This window comes from Dermacentor andersoni, chromosome 6 (genome assembly GCF_023375885.2).
Source record: "Dermacentor andersoni chromosome 6, qqDerAnde1_hic_scaffold, whole genome shotgun sequence".
NCBI lineage: Eukaryota > Metazoa > Arthropoda > Arachnida > Ixodida > Ixodidae > Dermacentor > Dermacentor andersoni.
Window position 1 is genome coordinate 116648027 of NC_092819.1, and position 23848 is coordinate 116671874.

Below are 23848 nucleotides of genomic sequence, written 5' to 3' on the forward strand. Positions count from 1 at the left end.
ATCCCCACCAAGTCCCAGCGGGCCGAAAGGTGGCCTTTTGAATGGAAGTGGAGATCTTTTACTCCCAACTGGTCTTCTCCGCTGCTTCTCAGTATAGTTCAGGCACCAGTTAGCGGTGTCTTCTTTCCGCGAAACCTCCACGAGCAATTCGCGTCCGATCCGCCCCCCTTGGAGTGGCAGCTCTTTGTTCTCTTTGTGGCAATTCTTCTCTGACGAGGGCGGCTCACTATGGGAAAATTAGAAGCGCCCAGTATCCTGCGGGAAGTGTCCTCCGACTATCTTCCTAGTGTAGTTCTTTCATTGGACTCTTGCGCGCGACAAGCAGCATGTTGTCTACTGCAGTGATAACTGCTACCTCCGCCGCCGAAATAGCCACGTGGGGTAGCAGTTACCGCTGCTACACGGAGAGACGACTTCATTTTCTGCGGATCAACGCCAGAAACTCACCGTCGATTGCCACATTGTCCAGTATGCCGTCGAACAGATTCTTCGAGCTGTCTCTCAAACTCAAACACGTGCGCAAGCAAGCACTCAGCCCCATTTGAACAAACTAGGTCAAAGAGGGAGGGCAATCAATCTTTCTTTAGCAGCTGTTAGCGAAATACAGAAACTCAAAACCATCTGAACTAGCTTATGCTGATGGATCAGACGTACTAAAGTATGCACCTAGCCACACATTCTAATAGACAAATAAAATGCAGTGCCCTTACACTATGAGAAAAAGATGACCAATGAAGCTGTGAATGTCGGCCCCTTAATGGCGAACTGCACCTCCGCCGTGGGTCGACCCGGTATTGCACCACCTTCGGGATTCGGCCACGTATGGGGAGTGCTTAGCGCCTATTTCACCTCTGCCGCGGGTTGCCCCGCCACTGCAAAATATTTATGACTGGCCCAAGTATGGGGTGTGCTTAACGCGTGTTCACCTACACCGCTGGTCGGCCCGCCATTGAATTATCTTCGTCATGGACCGCGCATGAAAAATTGTTGGGCTATGTCCACGGAAAAGGGATCCGCCAGAGCCTGGCCATGAACAGCTCCGCTGTAAAAAATCAAGTAGCAATTTTCGGTAATGGCAAGGAGCGATCCCGTACCGCTTAGAAAGAGCGACTTGCTACTTTGTTCCTCTGTGGACGATAAACTGAGTTGCGCGCTATTCTTATGCCGCTTCGCCCTAGGAATGACGTGGTGAGGATAATTGTGATTACGCTGTCTCGATCACTTTGAATCTCGGAAGGGAATCCAACTCGGGAAAAGATCAGCAGCGAGTCCACAACACCCTTCGATGTGAACTGACCCAACGCAAGCACCTATATGAAATATTCATGACCGTGATAACCTGGTTTGAATGTACCGGTACCCTATCTGTGTCACAGGAACTTGTCCAACCACATCAATCAGCAACCGCTCAAACGGCTGGCTAAGAATCGGTACTGACACCAACAATGCGTTCCACTTATCCTGCATTTTTTGACCCGGTGGACGTGTCCATGACGGCACAAATTTCTGCACGTTTTTAAAACATCCAGGCCAATAATAGTCTTGTAACAGCATCTGTTTTGTTTTCCTATTTTCAAAGCGACGCGACCGCGAACTGCCATGGAAAACCCGCCACAAGTCTGCGCGATACTTCTGGGGAACGACCCGTTGATCTGGCTCCACTCCCCGCTTATCCTTGTATAAGCGATACAGCACACCGCTTTTGAACTCGGAAGCAATATTTTTGTAGGAACAGTGCTGTTGTGCTCTCTGATGTTCTGAATAGTGGGGCACTCCACCTGTTCAGTAGCCAACACTTCTCTGTTCAGACTTAGGAGTGTAATGAAACTACTTGAAACTGGCGGCAATAGTGCATTCTTAAGCGCCTTCTCGTTCTGCGGTTCGCGAGGCTGATTCTCCGGCTGAGCGTTCTCGGATGTCTCGTTATCGCGGTGGTCTACACTGAGTTCATAGGTGTGCGCCAAAGTCTTTTTGGGTGTTTCCTGCGTAATGCAACTGTCGGAAGAGAGTTCAGTTGTCAATACTCGCGCCTTTGAAAGGGTTAATGCTTGTACAACCCGGTCACCGAAGAAAATGCCCCTCTCTCGCAATAACACATCTGATTTGTTTGAGAAGAAAAATCATAGCATTTAGAGAGATTTCATGAATTGCAGCTTTGCCTATTAGCTCACTGGAAGTACCTTTGATGACCCCAGTCGCGATTAACAAGCACGCGCTTTGTCCCTCCACCACCTGGATGATCCATGCACATCAAACTGAGTAGTCGGATGGTGACACATACGATGGATGCACAACAACCATTGTTGCTGCCGAGTCGCAGAGCACTCTGCACTGTTTCCCTACCTGGTCATCGAGGTAGCAAATCCAGGTAGAGTTGCTCTTCCACGTAAGGCCGGAAAAACTTGATCTTTTCTTCGCAGTCATCAATATATGAAAGCGCAACCCTTGCCTTTACCGCTATGCGACCTTGTTTACCACTATGCGACCCGGCTGATTGCATTTGTAGCATATGAGTGGGTTCCTAGTCTCGAAAGTGTTCTTTGCCTTTTGTGCCTTGTTCACTGTAGACCTTTCTTGCATTTTTACGTAAGGGGGCAATTTTTTCTTCTGTCTCAACTCGAGGGCTCGAAAGGTGCTACGCATAACGGTTATTCGCACTTGTTTTGCAACTGTAGGCCATATCAACCCCTAGGCTTTTGCTAAGCTGTTGGCGCGATACGCACACCTCGACGAGTTTGATCCCTTTCGTCGGTGAAGGTACGTGGCCTCTGTCGTGTAACCTATTCCTTTCCTCTTTGGGGATACAATTGTAAAACTCATCTAACGGAGTCTTTTCTACTATAGCGTCCCGGTCACTCTAGTGCTCAGTACCAATTCATAATTCAGTTAAGTTTACCTTTAAAGAGTATAGAAACTCCGGACAGCTCTCCTCCCTCGATTTTTGGCGCCCTGAAATCTTTGTGTAAACACTTCTGCACAAAGTATACGCGTCTTAAAAAGGCAAGCCTTGACCTTCTAGTAGTTGTCCGCGTACTCCTTGCTGAGCCGCGCAACAACCTCTGCTGCCTCGCAAGGCCAAACCGTCCATTGCCTCTGAGATTATGTGTCTCCCTTAAACTATAGTATCTCGCACGTTACTTCAAAATTTGCAAGATACAGACAGATATTCATTGATATCACATATGGCTGCATGTACCGAGACGTTTTGAGCTCTGCCGCCTTGTTGAGATGGTGTACCACTCACTAGGGACTATTGCCTGACCTACTACACAAGCTCCAACTTGCCGAGCTCGCTTGGCCGCTAGTTGGTGTCGATGCATTTGCTGCGACATAGTTACTAGCGTTATCAAGGTTAACTGGAAAACAATGTTGGGACAGGTCACACCGCTAGCGCTCGGTCCTTCTTGCCTCATGCTTCTGTCGTTTTTTCTCTCTTTCTAGCTCTTACTGCTGTCTTTCATTCTCCCTTTCCCGCTCTCGCGGCTATCTGTGTTGCTCGGCCATTTTTTTCTTCGATGAGGCTCCATGCTTCACTGAGCTCCTCCTCATCGGCCACCAAATCAACGATTGCTTCTCGGATCATAGGTTTTCGTGGCAAACCTTTTGAATCAATCCCGGATTGCATACTCAACAGAAACAGCTCCAGCTTCTGTAGCCTCTGCAAGCCCATGATCCTTTCAAGGGCCGGCTAGTTCCAATGCAACAAGGCCAAATTACCTATTCTCTAGGCTTGCCTATGACTCTCTTTTAGAACCTAGCTCACATCAAAGGAAAGGCCAGGCATTTGCCCACACATTACCGATGTCTGGAGACACCTGCTCTCTGGCTGGCCGACCGTTCTTGCCGCTTGTAACTTCATATCTCACCGCTGACCACCAGTTGTTGCGGCACTAGGCTATCTCAGACCCGGCTCCATACGGTAGCGTGGCGGAGGCTTCAGGTTGAAGAAATCAAAAGGTCGCGATGAGGAAAAACTAATACCAGCAGGTTTACTGGCACTTGAATAAACCTTATTTACGCCGTTGAATAGGAAGAACAGAAACAAAGGTCAAAATTTTAGCAAGGAGCATCTCAATGAGCCCCAATTCCATGGCCCAGAGAACTTTTTCTCTCCAGACCGTCATTATAACGCCTTTCTTCAAACGCTCTCTCGTGGCGATAACCAAACAAATACAGGTCAAAATCCACCAGGACGACAGCCAATCAAGAAGCACATACACCACTGTCGCAGAGAGAATATCGGACCACCGACGCGATCCAGTTCTAGTGGGCGCTAAGGCGGAGAGAGAGCTTTGCCTTGGGAATAGGAGAGATCTTTTGTTCCCAAATGGTCTTAGCTGCTTCTCTGCATACGTTAGGCACCAATTCATTGCAGTGTTCTTGCGGGAAACGTCTATGAGCGCTTCACGTCGTCTCTGCCTCCCCCGGAGTGGCAACTGCTTCATCCTTTTGTGGCAGTTCTTCTCGGACGAGGGGAGCTTGTTGGAGGAAAATTGTCAGCGTCCAGCATCGCGTGGGAGCTGTCCTCCGACCATCTTCCCAGCGCCGTCCTCGCAGTCTACTCTTGTGCGCGGAAAACAGCGTGTTGTCTACTGCAGTGACAACAACACGTATGTGTGCTGTGCCCTAAGGCGGCCTGCCACATACTCAGGCTTTTCTTAGATATGTGTCTTAACAAACACCTCAATTGTTACGCATTAATCATCAAATATGCAGTTGAATATTTCAGGAGCATTGCATTTTACATTGTATTGACACGTGTGCGTGTTTATCTTTCACCGGAGGCCGCTTTTCAACGTCTAAGACATGTTATCGGTCAGCACACCGGCATGTATGGGAAGTGCTCTCGATGCTTCTATCCGCTGTCTGTTGCCACTAAAGCGTGCCTAATATTATTGCTTGTATGCGCAACGTGAATTGTGCATGATTTTCTGCAATACACGCGTGCACCAGCGATTATCCTGGAGCCTTCTCTAACTCATGTATAAAAGATGACGTGCTAGGCCCGCAGATCAGATTTTCAACGATCTCGGACCCTGTTCACGGCTTTCATAGAGCTTTGAGTGTAGCCTGTTTATATGGCCAGAGGTTCGCCCAATAAAGTTATTTTCGCCATTCACAGTTTTGTTACTGCGTCCTTGACCGTCACACGACATCTGGTGGAGGAGCTTTGCGTTGATGTACTGGACGCCTTTGACAAGCCGTGATCCAAGCCCCGTCCTCGTAGACAACACGAATGTTGTCCAGGGCCATCGAGCAAGCCGCAGGATACACCTGCCCTCGAAGCGCGCACTTCTACCGGAGAAGACTAGGAAGTGCATGGCCATGACGGCAGCCACGATGACAGCTACAGTTCCACATAAACAATCGTGTTGCAGCAGCCAATTGAACCAACGACCTTCCGCGGATCGTCATTTGAAGACCAAGAAAGCTGTATGCAAACGTATAAAAGAGTCAATACGTTCAACAACAGCAACTACGACAACGAGCTGCGCCATGTTAACGTGTGCTTGTAAGGCGCCGCCAGGACGTGGCTTGAGAACTGAGAGTCTACCCTGACAACGTGGGTCAAATTCCTCAGCAGATTTTTGAACACCTTCACAATGTCACCGGCAAAGACAGGGCTGAGTTGATACTCGAACTCTGTGCGCAGCTTCTAAACAAGAGCATCGCCATCTACAATGAAACAATGGCTCGGCTGTTCTACCATGCCGACCCGAACATGTTTGAGGAAAAGGAAGTTGCTTCCCGATGCGTGGTGTGAAGTAAGAGCATTTCGCTGGACGGGGGTTTGAGAGTGTTTCAGAGAACTACATTTCAGAGAGTTGCGGTGAAACTACAATGCACCCAACCCAGCCGCTGTACGTGGATCGCCGCTTGCGTGACAAAAGAGTAAAATAAGGGGGTTCTCATGCACTCCACATCTCCCAAACTAGATTTTTCGAACATGAATATTTTATACATAGCGACACCATATTGTTACCTCTGTGGTAGTCGCATACGTTTTCTTCAGGGGGAGAAATTGCATCTAGCCTATGTGTGCGCGACATATCAACACAATATGCAACTTCGTATGTGTCTTTACCAAGCAGAATGACCATATTTAAACGTTGCTGCGTGACTTAGCAATAGGCTACTGTGCTTGTCATTTCTGGGTGAGATATTTGCATTTTTGTTATGGCAGTTTTTCTTAAAATGTGATCTATTTCATTTTTTTTTAATTCGGCAGTTCTGTCTCGCTTTTTGTATTAAATATATCTCGTACGCAAGCCCTTCGTTCTTCTTACACTTCAGAGTTGGGTTTCACCATTTTTCACAAGTGCGCAGCGCCTACCACTTTGCCGCACCAGTCCAGCGCTCTAGCATCAAGCACGACACTGAACTCGTAATCTGACATGACACTGGGACCCAGTTGTACTTGGTTTTGTAATAGGAAATTTAGTGACCAAAATGTGTAGCCGTGGTAAAAGGAAATAAGAAAAATTACGCTTTTGATTTCTAATCTTCCCTCTAACTTGGCTGGCTTATTCTGTTCAATAACATTCATCTTGCAAGCGAGAATGTGTCTGCTGTCATCTGCTAAACACTAAGGGCATAACACATTATGTTTTGTTTTTCTGAATCCTGCATATGATGGCCAGCATAGAAAATACATTCTGCTATGTGGCCACACAGAGAAGCACATTTGTTGTGCATGCAGCAGCGCTTTCCTTCCATTGAAGCTGCGGCACTACAATTGTGCGGAAGCGTCAATGCCATTCTCCGTACTTTCCTCCGTTTTTTTAGTGGGGTCGACATAACTGACCTTTAACTTGTTCAGTTAAGGAATTTTTACATCAACATGGTAATGCAAAGAAATTCTGTGGTAGAATAAATTGCAGTTTTACTCCGACTTATATTCGGCTACTAGTGCGGTTTTCTGGTGGATATCTCAGTTTTGAAAACAGCAAACTGACTATAATTACCGACACTTTTTTACACATCACGGCTTTCGCATGCATGGTGCTTTTAGCGTTTAGTTTTTCACTAAGTTGCGCTTGTCGAAAAATATGTTTATTTCAAGCTGTGCTACTTAACATGTCACAGATCTCAACACTGTTTTAATAACACTTTTTCTTTTTCCCGCGTGGTCTACGCGTCTTCTCCACATACATCATTCCAGTTAGATGAAGAGGCGACACCGCATATTTCTTCAAAGTTCTTCCTACATTCCGGTGGCACATCATTAGCAACATCCTTGGAGATGTAGAGTATGCAACCTGGAGGAATGAAAGGTAGGAAAATGAAGAGAAAACAAAACAAATACTCAATTTAAAAAAGATATTGTGGCTATGGTTTTCCTAAAATTTATTTTATTCCCAATCCACAAATGCAGTAATCCTTCAGAGAAGTTCCCCGGTAACACCAGTAGTTGGTTGTTACCTGCGGTAACAAGCAACTACTGGTGATACCGGATAGGATTTGGAAAACGTTTATTGAGCCTGCAGTAAAGCGTGCAGGCGCGCTTCGGACGTGGCCTACTGTCGGCATCTTGGCGGGTGCTCTGCGAGGATCCCTGCTCGCAGTTGCCGTCTCGCGAGGCTCCTACCGAGAGTCAATATTTGTGAACGCATTCCGAACGTCTAACTCAAGCACTTTTTAGATGTTTCGTCTCACGTGTATAAAATGTCAGCGAAATGTTAAAATTACGGAGGCTATGCTGGCGTGAATGTTGAATAACTTCAAACCCCAACTTCAAGAATCAAGGGTATGTTAGCATTTTCTCTGCAGGGCGCGCCCACGACGCTTCGCAGTCATGTGTCCACGCTCCCGCAGCAGCGCCTGACATCAGGAGCGACACGCCGGTGTCACAATGATAGCTGCACCGCAATTACCGTTGTGATTGAAGCGGTGTCAGTGACATCCACCGTGCTGCAATCACCTCGACAGTAGTAAAGTAAGCAGGTTCTAAATTTGTCAGGCAGCTCTCTGCGTGCTGAAAACACTGGGAGCCTGGAAGCCTGATAAAAAAAAGTGGTCGCGGGCGCACGTGATCTCTCCTTCTTGGGTTCGGTTAAGTACGCTGTGCAAGTTGTGAGCCGTTCTCAGTTGTTCTGTATATTCATGGGATATTAACCGGCGTCCTTTAGCTGTGCTGACGCTGTTTGCTGTGTGTTTTACATCAGTGCTTCGTGACATTGGCTGTATTGTGTGTTTTCTCAGCCGTCTCACTACCACAATGGCGGGATCTGCGTTCGCCGCCTTCGTTGTTCTCAATACGTGCTGGTACGTCGCACGTTCGGGTAGAACTTTTTTCTTTAGGTGAAACGCTTTGCACTTATGTTTTCCTCAACAATGTATCCTTTCTTTCAGGTGTTAACTGCGACAATTATTGATTGTGGGCATCTTGTGCGCTGCCGGATTTCGTCTTTTTTATTTTTTATACGAGGCTTTCGCTTGCTTATGGTCTTTGTATTTACGTAGCAAGAAACCACCGAAGGAAGGGCATTAAAGGACGACACGATGGCCGGAAGCAAACTGAACTGGTCATATTTTTGGTCATTTTGTTCTTGGATAAATTACAGTTACGCGTGCTTGCGTGCTCACGAGTGTGTAACCATACAGCTTACAGCGTTCCCACTTCATAGCAAAACCAAAAGATTACTCCAATGCTTCGGCGTTTCATAATAAGTAAGAAATAGCACTGGCGCTTTGGCCTGTGTGAATTGCAAAACTTGTAGCCTAGGGGTCCTTCATCTAGAGTGAGGTCACGACTGTTGGTTGTTTAATAATGGATGATTGTAGTATACCTCATTTGTAACTGCACATCAGCCTTTGAACTGACATGATGTCTTTTTTTATCTCTTTCACTGTATAGACGGATGGCCATCCTGCTTGTCACTTAGTGCTAGCTGAATGACTGAACCTCATCATTATGATTTGTGTAAGCCTATGTACTCTACCCTCTCTAGTCCTCGCAGTCAATAGGTGGAGACAAGGGATCACTTCACGGTAATGTAGCTCGTTTGTCTCTGAAAAATGGGAAGTTTTTTGCACTCATACCCAAGAAGCTGCCACTGCTACTTCTGGGCGGTGTGCACCAGCCTACACATTTTAGTGACCAGAATTGAGTTGTTAGTTTAGCAAATCCTTACAAAACCTAATAACTCTAGGTAGCCACAGCATCCTAAGAACTCACAACGAACACTGTTGTGTCATCACTTATCAGCATTTCATACATGAGTAAATTTTGCTATAGCAGTGTATGGTGGAGTTTGCATGCCAGCTTAAATAGATTTATGCATCAGGGAACCAAGAGGTTTCTTACCAAGAGTTTCTTTACAATTACTCTATAGCATCAGTATGTAGTCTAATCTTAGATTTGAGTGTGGTGCAGAGGTATACTTTGCTGCTACGACTGATAAAACGTGGGCCGAGGCTTCCATAAAAGAACAATCTTCAATTTTTCTCTACCACCATCAGCACTAGGCTGCCACATGCCAAGAAATCCCGCCATGTAGCTTGCCGAGATCGTCAGGTAGCTGAGATAGCGATTGCGTTGTCACATGTGCGGGTAGAACATGCATTACTCTGCGGCTTCAAGCAGTATGCAGATGTGCTTTGCAAAAGTTTGTCATAACTCTTATACTGCCTATGCTATTTTTCAAATCTATTACAATAATATCAATCAGAGGTGTTATGAGATTTTAGCAACTTGTTTGATTTCGCTATATCATTAGGCTGCCGCCTTTGACCTTCCTCTAGGTGTAATTATTCAGCCTGGGTTATTACCTGAATACAGTTTTTGATTATGGTAACTTTTAGGGGCTAGTTCATATTTCAAAAGGGCGGTATGTTCGGAAGGTTGGTAGTTTGTACTGAAAATCACTGTCTGTTCTCTGTTGATAGTCAGCGCTTGTCCGTATATCTCTTCTACGTTATTGATGTCATGTTCTCTCTATCAATACTTTTGAGTAATCAATGTGGATATTCAGAATTAACGTACGCTCTAGAGGCACTGATGAATTTCAAACCTCTCAAAATCACTGTGCAATTTCTGGCACCACCAGTATGCTCATACTTACACGAAATGGGTAACATTCTTATTACCTTATCAAATACTTTCAATTTTGTATAGCGTGTCAGCTAAGGTGACGCGTTACTGGCGAGAAGTATTGTCATAAGCCAATAAGGGGGAATTGAAAATATGTCTACAAAATTCGTTGACCCTGCTCCGAAGCATTGTCCCTGTGGAGCGTGATCGCCAGGCTTTTGTATGTTACCTGCTGCCTGTATGAAAAAAGTATGAAAAAAGGTGATAACTAGACTACGAAATTCCGAGCTTTCTTTTGGTTTAACAGTGTAAAGGAGGACTTAACATGATAATAAAAAATATCACATCGTTTACCTTCAAGAAGGTTCATTGTATAAAGCTATTATATTTGCAGAGAACTTCTGAAATACTAGTTTGACAAGTGGAGAAGTGCCTTTTTAGCTGCAAAACACCATATTCTTGAAAGAACATCTCTGCCTTCTTGCATTTTAATAACTGTACGCCAGGAAATGTATTAATAATCGTAAACCTCATCTAATACATTCTCTGAGGCCAGTACTTCGAGAGAAAGGAGTACCTAAATCTATTTTTAATACGAGACAAACTTCTTGCTTGCCACATGTTACAAGTTGAACTTCCAATTTGTGCATTCTCATTTCCCCACGCGTATTTTGCAGTTCTATGCACATTATGCTTGCCTGTGTCGACAAGAACCTTCACACGTAACCTGCAACAGCAACCTCTTGTGGGTAGCGAGTGCTCTCCGACAAAGGCTGGCCTCCTCTAGCTGCGGCAGCAACTATCTTCGAGGTCCATGCATGACCACCTGCGCTGCTATTTGTCACTCTAATTAGTTATACTTTCTGCATATTTTCTAATTTACTAGCTAATAAAATTCGACTATGCATATTGTGTGAAGTAGATGTCTTGCGGCATTTTAGCCGGCAGTCATGCTTCTTGCACTGCAGTCCGTCAAGTGCTCCTCTGTACAGTGTGTGTATAAAAAAATAAAACATATTCTGTTGTGTCTTTCAGTCCCGGTGACATGAAATAAGCAAGGAATTCATTGATTGGTGGTGGGCCGAAGCACAGGCCAATCAAAGCTTGTTAGCGGTGCTAGTTACTAAGTACCATTATGAGCCCCGACATTCTGTGATAGCATGAACGAGTGTTTATTCATCATTGCTAAGCATCAGTGACCCCACTCGTTTTAGGAATGCACTAATCAAAATGAAATGATGTATGGTAGAAAACGGTATAATTACATACTTATTCTTGCACATAGCTTGGTAAAGTGTACTCTTGGTGTATATAAATACTTCATAATGTTTAATTGTTTTTTACAGTTATGTAAATATTACTAGTTTTCCCTATGTCTGTTTTCTGCCCTGCACTGTTAATTGCTAGAACTAATCCTGTATTTCTTACTTTGGCAATGTACTCTCGTCCCTCGCATCTGCAACGTGCAAGATTTGCACCTTGAGGATCTCACTAATGAATGAATGAATAAATGAATGCAATTTATGTGTGACACTATATGACCATATTACGATAGTTCACAATGGGCGCTCACAAAGTCAGTTACATTTAACTTTAAATGAGGCACGGACATCACAACACAAATATTATATTGGAGGATAGAATGGTAGGCCATGGGTTTTTGCCTATGAGAACAATCTTTTACGTTTCTAAGAATTCATTGTAGCACAGCATTCTGTTTTTACACTGGTGTCATGCTATCCTATCGCCTGTAAGTGAAACCGCAATTTCAGTTTAGCCTTAAAGGGCCCATCACCAGGCCCTATAGCAAATTTTGCTTATACGCTGGAAGTTGTTACGTATCCTCTAGGGTGAGCTCTGCAGGAAAAAAGTTTTGAAATCGGCTCAAAAATAGCCGAGACAGAAATGTTTCAGTGCCGCGAACCCATGATTTTAGAAGGCGAGCTGCACGGCATAGCGAGACACGCTCTCCACTCACACCGTCTAGCCTCCGTAAGCGAAATTCCTTCTCTGCGTTCTCCCATACCGGACCTCGAGGATCGCGTGACGCATACGTCAGGGGCCCCATCTTCATTTTTTTTTCCATTCGGTTTTGTTTTTATACGGTGCTGAACACTTCCGCTGACGGCGTTGTGTGCGAGTTGTGTGTCTCGTTTCCCGCAGAGCAGGACTTTAAACGCTGTTTACAAGGACACGTGACTAGCGGTATAATTCAGTGCCACACGAATACTGAGGGAGAACACGCGGATCACAAGCATGATCACGGGCTGGAACATGGTAGAAAGTGGCATAGTTTCGATACGTGCGCACGCGACTGCACGACAGCTCGAACAAGCAGACGAAGTGGAAGTACATCTCTCTTGTTTAGGTGCGAAGTAAAACAAAAAACAAGAAGACATTCCGCTTCTGTGTTTTGTTATTTCTTGAAAGCTCAATTCGTCAATTCAAGCAGTAGTTCACCCAAATACCAGAGGTTGCGTTGAAGAATTCTTGAAGTCACGTGTCACCACGAGTGACCTCACACTGCGGGCACGACTGCGTAGGCGCAGGGACACGACTACGTCACCGTCCGGTCTGGAGCGCGGTCAACGCGGGGGAAACGGAAAAATGGCTTCGGATTGAAATTTCAGACTTTTCCGCGGCGCGTAGCGATGTAACTCTCTGCAAGCACGATCGCTAGCGCGCATCGTATGCGCTGCGCTTGTCTGCTCAAAAAGGCCAGACCTGGTGAGGGGCCCTTTAAGCAGCATCATTGACAGAATGTTTCTCTGCTAGAAATAATTTCTCTTTGCAGGCGAACCAGCCGGGAGACATTTGGTCAAAAGTGAAGTTTTTCTTGCATTTCATACGTGTTTTTGTGAGTGGGGTACATTCGCATGACATCAGCATACGATACAGACATTCATTATTCACAGTATGATGGCTACTGGTGGCATTGTATTGATTATTGTAAGAAAAATACGCTAGTCAATAAATCGGGCTGCTCTACACTATTTCCATCGTTCACGTCTGGAAAAACTACTTGTGCATCACGACACCCCCGGCCATACTACCTCTTTTTTCTTTTTGATGCCCATGCTTCCTTCTTTACTCCCTCTTCTTCCGGCAGTGAAGAGGTTAAAATAAATTGTAGCTGTGGACACATCACGTGTTTCTGTAAGCGCTTCCACAAAAATTTGAAGGAATGTATATTAAAAGTATTCAATCCTTTTTGTCAAGATGTCTGTGACCTTTTAGCGTCACGTTAGCAAGGCTTACTGAAGTACTTGTAGAAGTCCATGGATACAAAATTTCTCAATCAAGTCGGCTCCTAGACTTTTGACTTATCTGTTCCAGACATCTTATTGTATATGACGATAGGTAAGTAGCTTGCCGTCCTGTCTGCTTCCGAAATTTACCTAATGTACCTTTCAAAACCATGATTTACCTTGTTTACAAGAACATCCTTGAGAAATTTGGCGTTAATCCGAGCATGTTTCGACGCGTTTTTGCTCGTTGCCGTCATCCATCTTTGGTGCCATCATTTGGTCACGCCGCCGACTGCCACGCCAGATTTTCGATTAGTGAGGCATAGAATGCTTTTGCATTAATATACATACAGTGGTTTTCGTGTTCCTCATCTGTATGATTGCAGCTGTTGTTCAATTTTCCCTCTCTCCGCGGTGTACTTCAAGTGATAATGCGACTTCCACGGAAAGGAATGTACTCTCTAAACAAAAGCTAAGATTTAACACGCTTGTATTATATTGTTACGCAATGGACGAGCCAGTAATACGAGCAACTATTCATAGGTTATATTTACAACAGCGGTTGCAGCGCTGACCGGTTAGATTCACAGCGCGAGCCGAGTTCGTTCTTCCTCCTCTTTCCTCGAGTGATGGTGCCCACGCGCCTCGTTACAACAATGAAATAACACACGTGTGTAGCATAATTCCCCGGTGGATGCTTAAGAAAGGCGTGGCATAGCACACGCGGCTTATTACGTACGCTTGGGTTTAGTTTAAGCAAGCTTCTTTCCTTCAGGCATCGTCCTTTCAGCGCGACCCTTCTAAATATCCCAAGTGCTTGCGTGGCAAATCCCTCTAGATTTTTTATTGTCCCATCATTATATCCGTTTTCCCGTAGGAAAAGTCCTAAGATTCTGATTTCGTTTACCTTTGGGACTGGTTTCCCCTCTACTTTTATGTCAAATTCCCAGCTACGCTTGCACCGGAGCGACTTTGGGTTGTAGACGAATAACTCCGATTTTTGCGGTGAGCACGAGAGACCCCCTATTGGCAGCATAGTCCACGACAGTGTCCGCCGCCGCCTGCAGGCGCTCCTCGATGCTCGCATCACTCCCCTGGTTGGTCCAGAGGGTGATGTCATACACATGGATACAGAAATTTAGCCCCTGTATGCTTCTGAGAGCTTCGGGGAGGCCCCTCATCGCCACGTTGAAGAGGAACGGGGAAAGAACCGAGCCCTGCGGCGTGTCCCTGCTTCCTAAGTTCAGTGTTGGAGATTCAATATCTTGGAACTTCATGCAGGCAGTTCTGTCTAACAAAAAGTCCTTGACATAGTCGAATGTTCGCGCGCCTACCCCGATTTCTTGGAGACCGTGGAGTATCCCTTCGTGTTTAACATTATCAAAAGCCTTTGTCAAGTCCAGGCCGAGGATTACCTTGGCGTCTCTAGAACGTGCGTCGATTATGTCATGTTTTAGTCGGAGCATCACGTCCTGTGTGCACAAGCCCGGTCGGAAGCCGATGATCTCGTGCGGCCACAGGTCGTTCTGCTCCATAAAGTGTGTCAGTCTGGTCTGGACTACGCGCTCCATCAATTTCGATCCCCATGCATGAGGTGAGGGAAATGGGTCTTAGATTTTCTAGTTTAGGGGGTTTGCCCGGCTTTGGAATTAGGAGCACGTTTGCCATCTTCCACTGGCGTGGCAGGTGGCCTTTAGTCCAAATTTCTTGCATGTACTCCGCCAGAGCGCTGATGGAGGCATCGTGCAGATTTCTTAGAATTTTGTTAGTTATCCCGTCAGGACCCGGGGCTGTATTGGTTTTTAGTCCCAATATTACTGCCCTGACCTGCGCCTCCATGATGGGTGCGTTGAGCTCCTCATTGGGAGCTCCGTCGTACTCCTGGAGGGGGGTGCTATGCGTATCGCCAATGTACATGGTGATTAGTTTGTCCATAAATTCCGCGTCTGTACCCTCATACGCGTGCCTGGCTTTTGATAATCTAATTTCCGATAGCGTTTTCGAATTGGTCGGATCTAATAGGTGTCTCAGCAGACCCCACATATTGGAAAGGCTCAAGCCCCTCTCCATCTCGTCGCATCTGCTGCACCAATTCTGTTCACATAATTTGATCGCGTAATTTTGAATTTCTTTGTTATGTCTAGCAATCCGCCTTCTAAGATTACGGTTCCATTTTTGCTTCTTTAGTCTGCGCTCCATGCCACGTTTTCCCTCCCACATGCGAAGCAGTTTGCTATCGACTATTTCCGGGGCATCGTCCCCTTCAAGCGTCTTGGTTGCCTCTTCAACGTGACGCGCGATGACCTCCGTCCATTTCTCTATGTTTGCGATTTTCCCTATGGCAGCTTTGGCCTTAGGCTTACCAATTACCACCTCCACAGAGAAGCTCCTCTCTATGGGAGTGCACAATACCTGGTACGACATAGCGGAGGCTGTCAGAATTTCGCAGCTCGAAAGATTAAGCCGAACGACCACGGGCAGAGCTATCCTCGAAATGGTAGGCCTGCAAACAGATAGGGTACTACGAGGCAAGACAAACATCCCGCTGGACTGCCGAGACAATATAATCATTCCCCCCCCTCCCTCGTAACATGCATCCCATATTCAACACAGAGAGGAGGGAAAAGAGGGCAGAAGCAGTAATCAAACGCTTTGATTCAATGGACAGCAAGTCGGTTGCGTACGTGGACGCGGCAAGTGGCAAGTCGGGTGCGGCGGTCGCCTCGGTGGTCGACGGCCGAGGTGCCCCCATATCGGCCGCCACCATTAGAAGCCGCAACTCGGAAACGGTTGCGGCTTGCGTGGGAACGGAAGCAAATTTCATAATTAGCGATAGCAAAACGGCCATCTGGAATTTTGGCAAGGGTAGTATCTCGCCGGAAGCGGCAAGGGTTCTGGCCAGTAGACGGCTGAACAGAAAAATTAGCTTAATTTGGACCCCTGCACACACGTCCGTTCCTGGCAACGAGGCGGCCCACGAGTTAGCCTGAGCTCTCTACTTCCGGGTGGCTGTGGAAGCACCCGACTGCCGGAACATGGACGAGCGTCTGCAAAATTATACGGAGATTGTCAAAAATTATCGGCTACGCAGGAGACTGGTGCCACCACCGGATAAAAGTCTAAACAATAGAGAGGCAGTCGCATGGCGGCGCCTGCAAGCTGGGAACTTCGCAAACCCGGTCTGGGCATACCATGTTATGCATGATAGAGAAAATGATGAGTGCAAACACTGTGGGGCGAGAGGGACCCTCGATCACATAATCTGGCAATGCGCTAGCTCACCAGGTGCTAAAGCAAACATAAATTGTAAAGAGGCCTGGGAAGCCCTGCTGCGGAGCGAGGACCCTACTCCACAGCAACACGCCATCCGCCTGGTGGAAGAAGCCGCGAAGTGTCAAGACCTCTTTACTTGCTTCTAATCGCGGAGGTTCCGGCCCCCGTCCCCAAGGCCTGTGTGCCGGGGACGGGGAGTAGGGGCCTCGTTATCCGGTGGTACAATAAAGTTGCTATCATCATCATCATCATCATCATCATCATCATCATCATCATTATCATCATCATCCCCGGTGGATCAGATAGGATTTGCTCCGCCGGGGAACATGCGTGTGGTATTTGATCGTTTGAACGAGGCGCGTGGCCGCCATCACTCGAGAAAGAGGAGGAAGAACAAACTAGGCTCGCGCTGTGAATCAAGGTGCTGTTAGGAGAATGCTCCTGTGCGTCAGAAAGGACCTATCATCTTATCAAATTCAGTCCGGTGATTCATACTTCCCGGAATTCATCACATGTAAAGTATCCTTTGTCAAGCTCTGCATAGCACTGATTAATTTATACCTACAACTTTCAAACCGGATTTTAGTAGCAGGGCTAGTGGATATCTTCAAAATAGCTCATTCTAAGTGTTTATGTGTGGCGACAATGCACACAACATCATCTAAGGCAGTGATCATTGTGATGCACGTGGGAACGTTATCGAGTGCGCCGTAGATAAATGCAACTTGACTGTTTTAAACGATGGGTCGCCAACATTTCTTCGTGGATATAATTATCCAAGCTGCATAGATGTTTCCCTGTGTGCACATGATCTAGTGAATGGTTTGGGACGGACAACAGATATGGAAAGGCGCGGAAATAATCATTTTCCCATCCTTGTAAATCACCCTTGCATGCACTGTGATATTAGGCATTACAGCAAGCTAACCAACTGGCAAGCTTTTCGGTACCACCTAGCGGATCAAATTATTTAACATGCAACAGTGGAAAGATTTACAGTATTTTTGCAGGATAGTATGAACATATGCACAAAGAAAATCTCAATTCCAAAAGATGATTTTGCAGTTCACGGAGAGTGTGAACTCCTAAGAGCCATCAGATGCCGATCCGGAAGAGCGTACCGACAGAGCGGAAGTTTAGAAGCATACAAAAAGGCTCAGAAAATACACAGTGTAATGCGCAGACGCATGGAAAACTTCGGCAAACGGCGCTGGCGCGATTTCTGCGGCACGCTGTCTCCTCACATACCTGTACCACGAATTATTCTAGTAATTCCTTCTATAGGCGGATCTGTAACACAGAGCTTCCCATTTCGTGCTCTCGCTGTAGCTCGGGACACGTGTCAGGTAATAGTTTCAGATTAATTTTGTGAACTTATTTCCAGACCTGGTTTTTCTTCTCAATCTGCCGAAATTGATATTTCAGTAATGTCAGCTCAACAGAAAATTACTGCTTGCTACTGGGCCCAACAGCCTCAATAAAATCATACAGTCACATTAAGCGAGCTTCAATGTGCAATTGCATATGTCTCCAAAAGTCTGCTGCTGGCCCGGGTACAAATGCTCTCTTAGACATCTATAATAATTTATGGATAGAAGAAACTGTACCTCACTCTTGGAAAGTCGCTCGAATCTTACTAATTTGAAAAACGGGTAAGACGCCCTTGTGCCTTGAATCCTTCCGCCCAGTTAGTTTGACAAGTTGTTTATGCAAAGTAATGGAGAAAACGGTTGGTGCGTGACTTCAATGGTGGCTTAATGGAACGGAGGCGTTGTCCAACTACTTAGTAGGTTTTAGAATACAGAGATGCACAATGGATGCAATTTTTGATATAGTAACCTGTGAGGAACACGAGCGTGCATGCGGAAACACGACGATAGCAGTATTGCTAGACATGAAGAAGGCATTTGACACTGTTAGTCATGTTCATATTCTTCTAAGTATGTTGGAACTTGGACTGTCTGGCAGGTCCTTGTGATGGATTTCTAAATTTTTATCTGGTCGCAAAATATTTGTTCAGACAGATGAAGGAAATAGTGCTGGACATGTTGCCAAACGGCTAGTACCACAGGGAAGTGTACTCAGCCCCTTTCTTTTTAACTGCATCATGGCTTATCTAACAAAACGTCTGCCATCACGCTTAACGTTTTCAATGTATGCAGATGATTTGTGTATTTGGACATCTGGGTCTACTACTCAAATACTTCAGATGGCATTGCAAGACGGCTTAAATATCAATAAACAAATTTTTGAGAGAGAGAGAGGAATTATTCTATCGCCCGCAAAGACAGCTTTATTGCCCTTCACTCGGAGGCAGTTATCAAATTTCACGCTCAATCTGGAAGGACACCCGCTAATAATTGTCACACGGCATCGATGTCTTGGCATAATACTTGACAGGCAGCTATCATGGGCACCCCACACGAAAAAGCTCAAAAACGAGCTTAATGCCATAGTGACTGTAGTTCGCAGATTTCCAGGCGCATCATGGGGCGGATCAGTATCGTCCATGCTGACTGTTAACAATGCATTAATACGACAAAAAATTGCTTATTCGGAGCTCATCTTACAGGGACTTTCACAGACGTCAGAAGAGCTGCATCAAAGTCTTTTAGCTAGAGGCCTACGTATATGTCTAGGAGTTCCACGAGCGACTTCAAGCTCTCTTGTTAAAGCTGAGAGCTCGCCAATCACCATTTCCAGTTATGCGAACTACAGAAACATGCCAAAATTATTTCCGTCTTCAAACACAGCATAAAAGCCACACATTGGATCTAGACATAATGATTCGATATAGAAGTTATGTTCATATAGAAATTCGAGAAAATTGTCACATATTGCCAAGAAATGAATTTTGGAACTCAGACGTCGAATATCCTCCATGGCTGCTTACACTTCCAAACAGTAGACGGTATATTGAGAGCTGATCAGCAGCTAGCACTTTACCAGATATATATGCGGTATTCAGGATACACACACGTCTACACAGATGGCTCCAGTACAGCAACATCTTCAACTTCATCATTCAGTATACCGCAACTCAATAAACAAGAATCATTTAACTTATCTCGGGCGACTTCGTCCACAACGGCTGAACTGTTCGCAATCCTATGTGCGATAAAATATATATTGTCCATAAGAGATGCGCAAAAATGGGTAATTTTCAGCGATTCACAGGCGGCCATAACGTCACTATGCAGCACAAAAGGGAAAACATTCAGTGATATTATAATATACGAAACACTTAAACGCATCACAAAAGCAACCGAAGCGAAACATACAATATCATTCCAGTGGATATCTGGGCATAGTAACGTTCCTGGCAACACAGCAGCCGATGAAGCAGCAAAAGTACACCTCAAAGATGAGGCGGTTCCGCTCCCAAAATCAAAGAAATAATTACTCTGCATTATAAGAACAACGGCTTTTAAAATGTGCAGAAACACTTGGTTTGACCAGAACTCTAAGAGCTCGAACTTATACCATATTGATCCGTTTATTGAATTCAAATTTTCATTGTCGTTGGACAGAACTATGACAACCATCATTCATCGATTAAGGCTAGGCACTGCCTACACAAAGCACTTATTACACAGAATTGGCCGTGCGGAAACACCCGAATGTGATTGTGGATTTGTAGACGAAGATATATATCACCTCCTTCTAGATTACCCACATCACGGCACACCAAGATGCCGACTTAAACCAACCGTAATTAATTTAGACCGCATACCTTTCACTTCAAAGAAAGTTTTGGGTTCTTAACCATCAACGTCCTTGCAGAAGAGTGCTTTAAAAGCAATAAAGACTATTCTTGAAGACAGCGGCATTGTTGGACGCTATTAACGCTTTTATCGTTCCTTTCATATCAATGTCGCTGTGTATATGCGTGTGTTTGTGAACTATGTTATGTTGACTGTTCTGTTGTGACTATATGCCATAATGGATTTACACGATGTATGTACCACCCGCTGACTAGATACTGCGTTATTAGGCGACAATATCGTTTGTATTTTCGAGTCATTTATCTAGATAACTGTTGGGACATTTACCTTGTATATTGTATGTACCATGTGTTTCTTACGCCATAGTCTTCCTGTGAAATCGTTTCGTGGTAAATCGTGGTGCTTCTGTGAAAAGGTGATTTCATATGTAATCTTTAACCCTATATGTTGTATGATAGAGCCATTCAAGAGATAAGGAGTAGTCGGCGCCATAAATTGGGCGTAAACATCTCCTTATATCATATCAATAAGAAAAAAATAATTCCCCGGTGGCAGAAGCGACGTCCCGGAGCGGCTGAATGTCATCACTTGGAGGTTGCTTCAGTCGTGTAACGTGCACGATATCACTGGACTAGGGAGCAGATGGGGGGTCAGGGGCGATATCGTGGGTGGTGGGAGTCACGGGACAAAGCATTCGTTATGGGCCTGTGTAACGAGACAGCAGGTTTTCTGACAGGTCGACATGACGCGACGGAGGCCATAGAAGCACCAAATAACCAGGCGGGAAGTGCACGTCTCCGTGTCACCGGCCGTGCAAACGCCTTTGACTTAGGATTTCAGAAGGCGGTCACGGGGAATTTCCCTTGCGTGGGAACAGCGGGCGATGGCATCGAGTGCTTATTCAGCGGTCGGTGCCACCTGAACAGGGGTGGTGGTATCGAGGGGCAGTGCTGGTTCTCAGCCGAACAGAAGGAAATATTGGGAATAACCGGCTGTGTCGTGGCCCGACGAATTATTCGCAAATGAGACAACCGGTAGAGCGAGGTCCCAGCCAGCGTGGTCTGAAGAGACATACTTCGCGAGCATGTCTGTGAAAGTGAGATTGAGACGCTTCGTGAGGCCATTTGTTTGCGGATGGTATGACGTAGATAGCTTTTGGCTCGTGGTACACGACTGTAGGATGTCCGCGATCACTTTTAATAGGAATGTCCGTAAACGGTCTGTGAGAAGTTGTCCCGGAGCTCCATGTAATAAAATCACGTCGAGTAGAAGAAAACCGGCAACATCTGTGGCGCAGCTTGTAGGATGCACTCGGGTGATGACGTAGCGCGTGGCGTAATCCATGGCCACAGTGATCCCCCTGTTCCCAGAAGTAAAAAGAGGGAAAAGGCGAAGTAAATCCAAACCAACCAGAAAGACTGGTTCCGCGCGAATTTCAAGTGGTTGAAGGTACCTAGCAAGGATCGTCGATGATGTCTTGCGTCGCTGGCATTTCTCACGCGCAGCTATCTATCTTCGAACGGAACGAGCAAGTACGGGCTAGAAGGAGCGTCGGCGGATCCGGTCATAGGTACGTGACACACCCAGGTGACCGGCAGTGTGGAAGTCATGAAGTTCATGGAGAACAGCCGAGCGAATGTATTTAGGGATCACAAGGAGTAATGCAGGGCCGTCGGGCTGAATGTTGTGTCGGTAGGGTACGTCATCTTGAAGTGTGAATATGCGATGAGAACTTTCGGCAAGTGACGATTCCAGGCGGTCAATGATGATACGCAAGGACGGGTAACGGCACTGCTCGTCGGCGACATGGAGCAATGGAAAAACAGAGAGAAAACAGGCGTCCGTGTTAGTGTCAAACGTAGAGGTCGCACCTGCAATTGGGTAGTGAGAGTGGCAATCTGCATTCTGGTGGTGAAGTCCCGACTTGTAAGTCACTGTCTAGGGGTATTCTTGTAGTCGGAGGGCCCAACGACTGAGCCGGCCAGTAGGATCCTTGAGCGACGAAACGCAACAGAGAGCACGAGGGTCTATGATTACTGAGAAGGGCTTGCCATATAGATATGGACGGAACATTGAAACAGCCCAGACGAGAGCAAGACATTCGCGCTCATTAATCGAATTGTTGCGCTCTGTAGCTGTCAGAAGCCGGCTAGCGTAGGCTATGACACGGTCGTGTCCGTGTTGGCGTTTCGATAAGACGGCGCGGATCCCATAGACACTGGCATCGGTTCGGGCCTCTGTAGGTACGGCGGGTCAAAGTGGCCAAGACCGGTGGATTGGTGAGAATCGCGATAAGGCGTGAAAATGCGGCACCCTTAGGGGGACCCCACGTAAAAGGCACGTCTTTCTTCAGAAGTTCAGTGAGTGGTCGAGCGATTGGATCTTTTACGAACCGTCGTAAATAAGAACAGAGCCCCGCGAAGCTCGGGACGTCTTTGACAGACTGAGGTACAGGAAAAGCCGTTACTGCTCGAACCTTCTCCGGGTTGGGTTGTACTCCAGAAGCATCGACGAGATGGCCTAGCGCTGTAATCTGTCGGCGCCCAAACTGGCATTTCCATCAGTTTAATTGGAGTCCAGCCTTGCGGAGGGCGTCAAGCATAGTTGCGACGCGCTCAAGGGGCGTCGCAAATGTAGGACAAAACACAAGGACGTCGTCGAGGTAACAAAGGCAAGTTGACCATTTGAAACCTTGAAGCAGAGAGTCGATCATCCGATCGAACGTGGCGGGGGCATTGCATAAACCGAACGGCACCTTGAATTTTGTAGAGGCCATCTGGAGTGACGAAAGCGGTCTTTTCTTGGTCTTGCTCATCGACGGAAATTCGCCAATAACTAGATCGAAGGTCGATGGACGAAAAGTATTTGACACCGTGAAGACCATCAAGAGTGTCGCTAATTCGTGGTAAAAGATAAACGTCCTTTTTAGTAATACGGTTTAGGTGGTGGTAATCAACGCAGAAACGTCACGTGCCTTCTTTCTTTTTGACGAGCACGACAGGCGACGCCCAAGGACTCAACGAGGGCTCAACAATGCCTCTGGCGAGCATGTTGTTTACTTCCTGCTGAAAACTTGCCGCTCTGCCGTGGACATGCGATACGGTCGGCGGTGAATATGAACAGCATCACGAGTGTTCATTCAATGCTTAACAAGGAACGTCTGACCAAGTGGTCGATTGTCAGTGTCAAATATGTCGTGGTAGAAAAGCAAAAGGCGATATAGGGCGTCTGTTTCGTCAGGTGCGAGTTCCGGTGCAACCATGGGACGTAATGGGCCGTTGAGGCTCAAGGCATACTGCGGGTAATCAGGAGGATCTGGAGACACCTCGGCTGCAAAAGCAGTGACGTGATTGTCTGTCACTGACCGGAACGTGGCCACCGCAATGCCTGCAGGTAGCACTTGCTTCTTCAAGCCAAAATTGATAACGGGGAGACATCCAATTCGCGGCAAGGGTTACGACGGCATGTGGCACAGTTTCAAACGCTCTCGCCAGAAAGTCTTGCTATTTAGAGCGAAGTTGCTTGGGTGGGAATTTGTAATTGATGCAATAATAGCTACAAGCTACGTA

General features: G+C 46.2%; 1 long non-coding RNA gene across 1 annotated transcript in view; it reads right to left on the minus strand.

Moving 5' to 3' along the window:
- Positions 1-7037: 7037 nt before the first annotated feature.
- Positions 7038-23848, minus strand: part of LOC126522265 (uncharacterized) — an 83044-nt gene continuing 66233 nt past the window's right edge. The window contains exon 4 of the long non-coding RNA XR_011894975.1: positions 7038-7259. This is a non-coding gene — a long non-coding RNA (uncharacterized lncRNA). The remainder of the gene's footprint in view (positions 7260-23848) is intronic.